The sequence below is a fragment of the Oncorhynchus keta genome, chromosome 18 (assembly GCF_023373465.1).
Source record: "Oncorhynchus keta strain PuntledgeMale-10-30-2019 chromosome 18, Oket_V2, whole genome shotgun sequence".
Classification (NCBI taxonomy): Eukaryota; Metazoa; Chordata; class Actinopteri; order Salmoniformes; family Salmonidae; genus Oncorhynchus; species Oncorhynchus keta.
The window spans coordinates 17,563,953-17,576,076 of NC_068438.1; positions in this window are offsets into that span (position 1 = coordinate 17,563,953).

The window sequence follows — 12,124 nt, forward strand, 5'->3', positions numbered from 1 at the left end:
AAGTAATCAATACTTTGTAGGAGCACCTTTGGCAGAAATTAAACCTTTGAGTCATCTTGGGTATGTCTCTATCAGCTTTGCACATTTGGATTTGTCTGGCCACTGCCCCATAAAGCCTAGAATAGTGAAGTGCTGTTGCTGTAGAGACTGTTGTCCTTCTAGCAGATGCATCTAAGCCAAGGTACTCTGTAGTTCTGTCAGAGTGGTTGTTGGATTCTTGGTCACCTCCAAGGACCTTCTTGCCCGGTTTCTCAGTTTGGTCGGCCAGCCAGCTCTAGACAGAGTTGGGGTAGGTCCATATTTTTTACATTTCCCAATGATGGAGACCACTGTGCTCTTAAAACATTCAACGCTCTAGACATAGGTTTATACCCTTCCCCAGATATACAGTACATCTTGGAAATCCACAGACACTTCCTTGGACTTCATGGTACAGTTTCTGCTCTGACATGCACTGTCCACTGTGTAGACGGGCAAATGTCATTTGGGACTCAATCAGTTTATCAGTGGGTGTGCATCTACAGCTCCTAGTGTCATTGCTCTAGTCTGACACAGCAGTACACTCTTCGAAAAAAGGGTTCCAAAAGAGTTCTGCGGTTGTCCCCTAGGAGAACCCTTTTTATTTCTAAGTATAAGCCTTTATGATTCCAAATATAACTATTTTGGGTTCCATGTAGAACCCTCTGTGGAAAGGCTTCTACATCAGAGGAGGCTAGTGGGAGGAGCTATAGGAGGACAGGCTCATTGTAATGGCTGGAATAGGAATTAATGGAGCAAAGTCAAATGTGGTTTCCATATGTTTGATACCATTCCATTTATTACATTCCAGCCATCAAAATGAGCCCATCCTTCTATAGCTCCCCCCACTAGCCTCTTCTGTTCTACATGTAACCCAAAAGGGTTCTACCTGGAACCAAAATGTTTTTTTTCAAAGGGATCTCTTATGGGTGCAGCCGAAGAACCATTTTTGGTTCGAGATATAACCTTTTTTTCTAAGAGTGTATGAACAGTGAGAGGGCTATAGTTAAACCCAGCAGTAATGACCATTACTGACCTCCATCTCATGTGTAAATCAGAGGCCTGTGGAAATCCTGGACGGACGAGGGACAGGCGACGGGGGCAGGGGCATAGCGGAGGGGAGAGAGGGAGGAGAGGGGAGAGGAGAGAAGAGGAAATAGGGGACGGGGTAGAGAGGGATGGGGGAAAGAGGGGAAAAGTCCTGTCAGTGGAATAAGAAGCACCGTAATAAACGGAAAAGGCCTTTACTGAAGTACATATGACATGTGGTGGTTGCTGATGGTCTCCATTAAGACAGCAAAGCCTTAGACACTGACATTATGGAAAAGATCCTGCCAATCATAGCTCTTGCAGAAATGTTCCATACGAGTATGGGCATATAGACCATTTGACTCAGAGGTTAGAATACAGCACGTCAGTGGTACTGTAGTGCTCAGTTGCAGGGATATGTGGAACTTGCCTCTGCAAGTCTGAATGTTAATCTGTTGTTCACTGGAACTGATCCTCTTTTCACAAAAAAAACTGTCTTAGAGTCAACATGAGAACCTGAAGAAGCTGTACAAGAAACGCATTGTTCGTTGATGCAGAGCAGAGGAAAAATAAAATAAAAAATACTGTATACCTAAAGTAAACTCTTTTCAGGTTGAGAAATAAAGAACTGCTGTACTGTTAACAAACAAACCTGAAGAAGTGAATAGCGTTGTCCATTGATGCATTGCAAATGAAAAATAAATGGAATGAAGAATAATAAGTCAAGGTCGGTCGCCTGTCTTTTCTTGTGTGAGGTTTTTACACTTGTTTTTGGATGGAAGTTTGTGTCAGGGCTCCTTATTGTGATTTCCCTGTCTCTGTAAAATCATACCAGTCTCTGTGCGTCACACCGTCCTACAGCATAACTGTAAATATAATTGATGTCTTTTCAGCCCCAGGATGCAACAGTAGGCCAAGGCTTACCCTCTCCACTGACAGTGGAATAGTCTCTAAGATGGATGTGTTGCTTTTCTGCAGTTGGAAATGTTGCAGTGTTTTTCTTGGTGAGGATTTAAAGATCATAAGCATGAAATTCAACCTCTCAGAGAGAGAACCAGCACAAAGAAAAACAGATGACACTTGGAAAGCAACCACTGTAAACAGAAATATGACATTTGAAAGTGTTTTGTTAAAACCTGTTATGGATCATGCTTTTTGTTAAAAATCGCGCAACATTTCAAAGTCCTGCTACTCATGCCAGGAATATAGTATATGCAAATGATAAGTATGTGTGTATAGAAAACACTCTGAAGTCTCTAAAACTGGTTAAATCGTGTCTGTGGCTATAACATAACGTGTTTAGGAGTAAAAATCCCTCAAACTGTTCACCAAAAACACAAAAAATATATTAATCCTCCAGTCAATGTTTAAGGCGACTGGAAATAAATGAGGATGCGTTTATTAATACCTAAAGTTGGTTTACAAAAGTAGTTTGAAGTGATTTGAAAAGTAGTTTGAAGTGATTTGAAAAGTAGTTTGAAGTGATTTGAAAAGTAGTTTGAAGTGATTTGAAAAGTAGTTTGAAGTGATTTGAAAAGTAGTTTGAAATGATTTGAAAAGTAGTTTGAAGTGATTTGAAAAGTAGTTTGAAGTGATTTGAAAAGTAGTTTGAAGTGATTTGTAAAAGTTTATAGGCAACTTTTGTAATTTTAAAAAGTGACGTTGCGTCTTGTAAAATGGAATATTCCTGGATCAGACCGGTCTAAGGAAAACGACATTTTGGCTATACAATGACGGATTTAATCGGGAAAAAGACTCAATTGTGATGTTTATGGTATATATAGGAGTGCCAAGAAAGAAGCTCGTCAAAGGTAATGAATGTTTTATGTTTTATTTCTGGGTTTTGGGTAGCGCCGGCTACTGCAAAATCTGTTGTTTTAGGTGACGTTCCAGTATTTTGGGGGATGCATGCTATCAGATAATAGCTTCTCATGCTTTTGCCGAAAAGCATTTTACAAATCTGACTTGGTGGCTAGATTCACAACGAGTGTAGCTTCAATTCAGTACCTTGCATGTGTGTTTTAATGAAAGTTTGAGTTTTATCGAAAACTAGAGGTGGCGCTCTAAAATTTCCGCTGATTTGATCCCGCCACAGTCCCTAACAAGTTAAAGATGCACTATGCAGAAATCGCTCCATTTCCTGGTTGCTAAAATTTTAATAGTTCGCCTAATTTCAGTGTATGTGACAAAACAAGCAAGTTTAGTGTAGAGAATCACTGTACAATCTAAACCGCTTGAAGCTGATGTACAAAACCGAAAGTAAAAGATGCAAAAACAAAACTTAAGAATGGGAAGCATAGAAATAGCGCACATAGAACAGATCTTCCACTTATTATACTTTCTTTCAATGAGATTTCCCGATCTATAATAATAATCATAATAATAAAACTAGAAATCCAAGATGGCAGCATGTCAAGTTATTTGTCTGTGACTAGTAGATTTTATTAACCTACTAATAACCTATTTATTTATGGTTGAGTAACAATTTCCTTGCGTAGTGCAAACTATTTTGTTTTGCTGGTGTGAAGATCGAGGGTCTCCCTCAACTCGGATGCATTTTTTTCTCGATATTTGCATTTCTTTACTTGAAGTTTACCAAAGTAACCCCTGGCTGGCCTGAGTTCTTTCTTCAGCTTTCCCTCCACGGAGTGTCTCGTCCAAGCTGCTCCTCTTCGCTCTCCGCCTGGCTGTCAGAAGCAGCTCAACAATCCCCAACCCGTTTTCTCCATCGACCCCCACACCCAATCTACTCACACACGCACACACTCTAGTAATTTGTATTCCGGCTCTTTTCAGTGAGCCGGCTCATTCGGCTCAGCTCACCAAAAAGAGCTGTCTCTTTTGGCTCCCAAACGGCTCTTTAAAAAAACATGTTTTGTATTTTTTCAAGTCAAACAGTTTGTGATAGTTTGACTATGATTGGTGTTAAAACAATTCTAATTAAATTATTAAATGAAATCATACTCTACCTTAACCACAATATATTTTAAAAAATGCATTGGTTTGTTATGAAAAATAATGCTATTAAACATTTGCATTTAAAGTATAACTTTTATAATGTATATAAACAGAGTGCATATAAATGTAACAATTCAAAACAAATACAATCTGAACAACATAATAGAATATTGTATCATATCAAAGAAAAATAAATAATGTGCAAAACTGCAGCATCCCACTTAAAACATTAAACTGGTCCCTCTTTTCTCTCCTTTATTGCCATGTTATAACCAGCAGCACACAGAAATGCTGACCATATTTTGCTTTTATGAGAGATTTGCATTCAGACTTTCGAGGGGCTGATGCGGTTCCTTCTCTCAGTAATTACTTGTCCCGTTTTTGAGAAGACCCTCTGAGGGAACGGATGTGGCCACGATGCAGTCTCCCTGTCATGACTGTAGTAAGCCGTGGGTAGACAGAGGCCCTGTTCTTCTGCCAGCTCAGAGGATCTGTAGAAGGGCTCCTCCAAATTGGATCGGACCTCCATTATGGCATCTGCTGAGGGATTCCTTCGTGCTGCATCCCCAGTTGCTCTCTCGTCAAACAGCAGACGTTTGGCACTACTGTTGGTGCTTCTGCTTCATCTGATCCATCTTCTTCTTGTTGCCCTGGTGCTTGAGCCAGCTGACTGCTGGGTCTGTCCCTCCCTGCTGCTGAGGTTATTCTGTGAAGAGCCTCATCAATCACTCTGGCATCACTGAAGGCTAACTTCTTAAACGTGGGGTCAAGTGCAGCGATTTCTGATAGCATGTGATTATCTTCTGTAGCTCAGTTGGTAGAGCATGGCGCTTGTAACGCCAGGTTAGTGGGTATACCCATACGTAGAATGTATGCACACATGACTGTAAGTCGCTTTGGATAAAAGCGTCTGCTAAATGGCATATATTATTATTATTATATTATTATATTCTATTCTGTGGAACTTTCTGTCCATTGATGAACATAGGGTATCCATTAACTCTGTCACATGTCCTGTGGTTACATTTGCTTCTCTCTGGCGGCTCGCTGTGATTCGCTGAAGACCCTTACACAGGAGTATCATTTTTGAGGCTGTCACATAACTGAAACGAGAGGACAGTAAATTATTAGTTCAGATTCATGTTTTGTCTACTGACACTACATTCTCATCTACTGGTCATATACATATTGTGGCGTACAGCAGGTCAGCCACCAGGGGGAGACTCGTCGAGGCCTGGTAACAGATGGAGTATACAGTGCCTTGCGAAAGTATTCGGCCCCCTTGAGCTTTGCGACCTTTTGCCACATTTCAGGCTTCAAACATAAAGATATAAAACTGTATTTTTTTGTGAAGAATCAACAACAAGTGGGACACAATCATGAAGTGGAACGACATTTATTGGATATTTCAAACTTTTTTAACAAATCAAAAACTGAAAAATTGGGCGTGCAAAATTATTCAGCCCCCTTAAGTTAATACTTTGTAGCGCCACCTTTTGCTGCGATTACAGCTGAAAGTCGCTTGGGGTATGTCTCTATCAGTTTTGCCACAAAGTGGTCCTGGATTGCTTCTTACGGGCGCTACCTGTAAGACATGAAGAGGGCAGCAAGTTTATGCGCACCCCAACCTTTGAGGGCCTCCTGGAAGCAGTGGAGACGCAGAAGAACACTCAGCACTGCTGAGTGGGAGCCGGGACGAGTCGGCGACCCGTTCGAAGGGACGGAAGGACAGCCCCACCGCAGTGTACCCCAAACCGACAGTCAGCAGGGCCAAAAGACCGCAAACCCGTGGAGAGAAGGCGGGGGTAGGGCTGACCCGACCCGACAACCCCAGGTAGATGGAGACCAAAAGGAGATGTTTTGGTGTGTGGCGCCCGGGGTTACATTGCCTGGAATTGCCCGGCTCGAAAGGAGTCGATGCCATCAGCTAGCCCCGGAGGTGAGGTGGGTCAAGCCGTGAACTATGTCAACTCCTGTTGGGCGCACCACGAGTCAACTGCACCCATGGTCCCGGTGAAGGTTGACGGACATGACACGGAAGTACTATTAGACTCCGGAAGCATGGTTACACTTGTAACCACGAGCCTGCTGAACCAGGAGACCGAACGGGGAGATGTCAATTTTCTGTGTTCACGGTGACACAAAACGGTATCCCACCGTATGGACCAACATCGTAATGCCACAAGGGATCAGATGATGGTGGGTGCAGGACCAGAGCTGCCGGCACCTCTCCTAGTAGGATGGGATTGTCCGCTGTTTGCGGCCCTACGGGGGCACGAGTTGAGGAAGAAAGTATGAGCCGGCCGAAGAAGAGAGCGGGGACGACCCATCGCCTGTGTGGCCCGGAAGCCACCGGTTAACTAACCTGACTCTACGGGTCCGGAGTCGGAGGGGGAGCCGGGACCCGAACCCCCTGGGGAACCACTTGAAGAGGAGCCCAGCCTCCCCCTCCTTGATTTCGAGGGGCCAGTCGAGCCCCCCGTGGGGGGCCAACTGAAGGGACAATTCGGGGCAGCCCAGTGGGAGGATCCGAATTTGAAAGCTGCCGCCGCCCAAGTGATAGCGGTGGATGGACAGCTACTTCCGGGGGTGAGTGACTGGCGATACCCCCATTTCCAAATCAAGAATAACTTTTTGTATCAGGTGTCGCACCAACATGGGGAACTTCGAGAGGTATTGTTGCTGACCCGACGGTACGTAGGAACCATTCTTCAGCTGGCCCACACACACCTGTTGGGGGCGCACCTGGGAATGGAGAAGACCTGGGAACATCGCCGCCAAGGTTCCACTGGCACGGGATGACAAGGTCCGTGGAAGACTACTGTCGCAGCTTTCCGGAGTGTCAACTCACTGCCCCGAAAGCACACTTCCGGAACCCTCTGGTCCCCCTGCCAATAATCGGGGTGCCCTTTGAACGCATCGCCACGGACATAGTGGAACCCCTGGTAAAGACTGCACGAGGACACAGGTACATCTTTGTAATAGTGGACTATGCCACTTGGTATCCCTAGGCCATTCCCCTACGGGCGGCGGTGTCCAAGGGAATCGCCCAGGAGCTGTTCCACCTCGTTCGGGATGCCCACCAGGCTAAAAAGATCCTGATAGATCAAAGGACAGAGTTTATGTCCCGCCTCATGAAAGAGTGGTGTGCCCTCCTGCAGATCAAGCAGATCCGGACCTCTGTTTTTCACCCGCAGACGGATAGGCTCGCCGAGCGCTTTAATAAAACGCTCAAGCAGATGCTGCGGCAGGTCATCGAGCAGGACAGGAAGAACTGGGACCAGCTACTACCACACCTAATGTTCTCAATCCGAGAAGTACCCCAATCCTCCACTGGGTTTTCCCCATTTGAAGTCCTCTATGGGAGGAGGCCACACCACCTACTGGACCTCGCCAAGGAGGTGTGGGAAGCTCAACCGACCCCCTTATGCAGTGTTGGAGAACACGTGAAGACGATGCAGGAGCGGATGACAGCCATACGGCCAGTCGTGAGGGAACATATGGAGAAGGCCCAACGTGCCCAAGCCCAGGTCTACAATCGGGGAGCCCAGCCCTGGGAATTCCAGGTGGGAGACAGGGTGTTGGCCTTGATCCCCATGGCTGAAAGTAAGTTCCTGGCAACATGGCACAGACCATACGAGGTGATCGAGAAGCTGGGACCTGTCAATTACCGCGTATGGCAACCTGGGAGATGGGTTAGGGTCGGGACCCAGGACGCCAACGGTACCAGTGGAGGTCCCGAGCAATGAGGACCTCGGCCCAGAAGCAAGAGCTCAGGGAGCTCGTCGATCGGAACACTGTGGTCTTCTCCGAGAAGCCTTTCCTCACGGTCCTCATTGAACACCACATCCATACCCGGCCCGGTGAAACGGTACGAAAGCGGCCATATCGGATTCCGGAGGCCCGAAGGGAGGCCGTGAAACAGGAAGTGGAGGCTATGCTGAGGATGGGGTTCGTGGAAGAATCCCACAGTGCATGGTGCAGCCCCATCGTGTTGGTGCCCAAACCGGACGATAGCCTCCGCTTCTGTAATGATTTCCGGGGGTGAATGACATCAGCTTGTTTGACGCATATCCCATGCCGAGGGTGGACAAGCTCATTGACCGATTGGGAGAGGCCCGGTACATCAGCACCCTTAAACTGACCAAAGGTTATTGGCAGGTACCGTTGGCAGCCTCCTCCCGGGAGAAGACAGCGTTTTCTACACCAGATGGGTTGTATCAGTACCGGGTGCTCCCGTTCGGTCTCCACGGAGCCCAGCTCACATTCCAGCGACTGATGAACAGAGTGCTTCGACCCCACTAGCAGTACGCAGCGGCCTATCTGGAAGATATCATCATCCACAGCCAAGGTTGGGAAGAGCACCTGACACACTTCCAGGCAGTGCTGGACGTGCTCAAACAAGCCAGGTTGACCGCAAACCCCAAGAAATGCAAGCTAGGGTTCGAGGAGGCGGAGAACCTGCAGTATTTGATCGGACGGGGGTACATCAAGCCCCAGGAGAGGAAGGTTCACGCAGTGTGTGACTGGCCCGTTCCACACACCAAGATACAGGTCAAGTCCTTCCTGGGACTGGCAGGATACTATAGCCAGTTTATCCCCAACTTTGCGGCTAAAGCTTCCCCCCTCACCGATCTCACAAGGGCCTGCCTCCCGAAAACAGTGAAATGGACGGATGCGACAGAAGCGGCATTCAACAGTCTGAAGGAAGCGCTGTGCTCCCATCCGATTCTCTTAATAACCACTTGAAGCTATGGGGGCGCTATTTCATTATTGGATAAAAAAAAACGTGCCCATTTTCAGTGCAATATTTTGTCACAAAAGATGCTCGACTATGCATATAATTGACAGCTTTGGAAAGAAAACACTGACATTTCCCAAAACTGCAAAGATATTATCTGTGAATGCCACAGAACTGATGCTACAGGCGAAACCAAGATGAAACTTCAAACAGGAAATGAGCAGAATTTGAGGCTCTGTTTTCCATTGTCTCCTTATATGGCTGTGAATGTGCCCTGAACGAACCTACGCTTTCTGCCGTTTGCCCAAGGTGTCTGCAGCATTGTGACGTATTTGTAGGCATATCATTGGAAGATTGGCCATAAGAGACTACATTTACCAGGTGTCCGCCCGGTGTCCTTTGTCGAAATTGCTGCGTAATCTCCAAGCTGCACGCATTCATCCATGTGATTCAGGGGAGAGAGGAGATTTCCACGAACGATATATCATCGAAGAGATCTGTGAAAAACACCTTGAGGATTGATTCTAAACAACGTTTACCATGCTTCAGTCGATATTATGGAGTTAATTTGGAAAAAAGTTTGGCGTTTTGATGACTGAATTTTCGGGTTTTTTTGGTAGCCAAACGTGACGCACAGAAAGGAGCGATTTCTCCTAAACAAATAATCTTTCAGGAAAAACTGAACATTTGCTATCTAACTGAGAGTCTCCTCATTGAAAACATCTGAAGTTCTTTAAAGGTAAATGATTTTATTTGAATGCTTTTCTGGTTTTTGTGAAAATGTTGCCTGCTGAATGCTAACGCTAAATGCTACGCTAGCTATCAATACTGTTACACAAATGCTTGTTTTGCTATGGTTGAGAAGCATACAGCAGGTCAGCCACCTGGTAACAGATGGAGTATAAATCACAAGGCGGTGGCTTCATCTGCTGGACATGCCAGGTCTCGACGGGCTCTCCGGACAGGACACAGGGAGAGAACTAGGGGAAGTGAGGTATCTTCCGTGTGGTTGGATATGGTTACCCGAGCTAAGCCGAGGGAGTTGAGTTTGTGTGCCCGACAGGATACAGGAGGACCCGGATCCCAGGAGAAGGTATCCCGGAGAGGATCTCATGGGGGAGACCTGTTCTTTTCTTTTTGATTTATTATTTAATAAACACCCTTGAAACCGAGCTAATCATACTCTGTCCGTGTCTGGTCTATGTAAACGTCTTGACCAAACCCCCTCGTCTGCCACAATATATAATACTGGATTAAATAATGATGTAGTAATAACTGCTTACTGTACCTCTCTCCACTGATCTCCACAGTGACCTGCTCAAAGGGTTCCAGGACTCTGCACACTTCCTCCACCACCTCCCATTCCTCTTGGGTCAGAGCATCAACAGGTGCCTTGAAAATGGCCAGGGTAGAGATGATGGCATCCTTTGACTCAAGAAACGCATCAATATATAAAATGTTGAATTCCACCTTGTAGTGCAGTCTTGTTTAGGCCTCAGCTCAGGCATCCCCATCTGGTGTTGTGTAGACTTTAGTTATTCAGCATCTACTGTGCTCCTGTGGAAGTTTTCCACAGCTGCTTTCACCTTGTCCACAGTGGGCTTCATCACCTTCAGAACATCTCTTACAATCAGGTTGATTGTGTGGGCAAGACATGGATGATGGGTCCATTTAAACATGTTCATGGCTTTGGTTATGTTAGCTGTATTGTCGCTAACACAACAGACAACTTTTCCATCTACTTGCCATTCTCTGGCCACTCTCAACAGTTCCTCTGCCAAGTTATCTGAGGTGTGTATGTGGTCGAACTCAAAGTAGTCCAGAAGACAGCTAGACTCGGCTTTTAGAGCCGACTCGTTCGCGAACGACTCATCACTAACACGGTCACATACAGACTCATACATAAACACTGTCCCTCTCTCCCTTTACCTTTCCCTGGCCTCTATAACTTACATCTCTCAGAGAAAATGACAATTTTCGTGGTATTGCTTTGTGCACTGACTTTACTGAACTCTGGAGATAACGAACATTATCGCTGGGTGAGTATATCTGACAATGTGCTCTTCCGACCATTAGACATTTTGTCTGCGGGAACTCGCTCTTTTTCACTCTGTCCACTTGTCCAAGTGCCGATGCATTTGTGGCATGATGTGAACAGTACTTGGGTCACTACCAAAGTCTAATGGTTTTAAATGACTGTTTTGTATTGTCTGGAAACTCACTTGTAGAATTCGCTTGCAGTAGGTCTCTTAAAAAAGAGAAGCTGGGAAAGGTTATTAAACAGAGGTGCCTCGTTATTCTTCTTTTGTTGATATCAGGTAACGTGCAACCTAACCCTGGTCCTGATATGCAATGTCTCCAAACCCCCTCTGATTTTAAATCTAGATCTGGTTTTGGTATTTTTCATTTAAATGTACATAGCCTGTTGTCAAAAATGGATGGGGTTAGGATTTGGGCTAAATCAACTGATGCTGATGTAATTGTGTTTTCTGAAACCTGGCTCAGCAAGCCTGTTGTTGATAAGGATATTTGTAACATGGTTACAATGTGTATCGCACTGATCAAGTTAGAAATGGTCTGACATTTCTTATTCCTCGTCAGGGGAGGACGAAGACAAGCGTACAGATATTGACAAATATTCCATATAAATATTCTGCTGCGGGTGTTATTTGTAATTATTTAAGTGACCATTGTGCTGTTAGAAATACTAAAGTTCCTAAGACAAACCCACGCTTTATTCGTAAGAGAAATTGTAGTTTTAATGAGCAAGCTTTCTTTCATGATTTGTTTTATTTTGACTGGAGCAAGATTGAGCTTATTCCTGATGTGGAAACTGCCTGGAAATTCTTTCATTATGTTTTTTTTTCAAATAGTAAACAAACATGCCCCATTCTGCAGGTTCAGAGTTAAAGGGTGGGATAATCCATGGTTTTCTTCTGAGCTGTCTTGTATTATTCACAACCGTATTCTAGCCTGGGCTAAAGCAAGGAAATCATGTTCTGATGCTGATTGGCTTATTTTTAGGCAGTTACGAAACAAGTGTTCTTTTATTCTCAGGAGGCCAAGTCTGAATATTTTATGTCTGTTACCACTAATAATCTGAATAACCCTAGAAAGTTTTGGAAGGCTATTAAGTCTATGTCTGGTAACAGTAATGTTAATGAATTACCGTCATGTGTACTGAAGGACTTTGTTGCTGTACAGTCGTGGCCAAAAGTTTTGAATGCCACAAATATTAATTTTCACAAAGTTTGCTGATTCAGTGTCTTTAGATATTTTTGTCAGATGTTACTATGGAATACTGAAGTATAATTACAAGCATTTCATAAGTGTCAAAGGCTTTTATTGACAATTACATGAAGTTGATGCAAAGAGTCA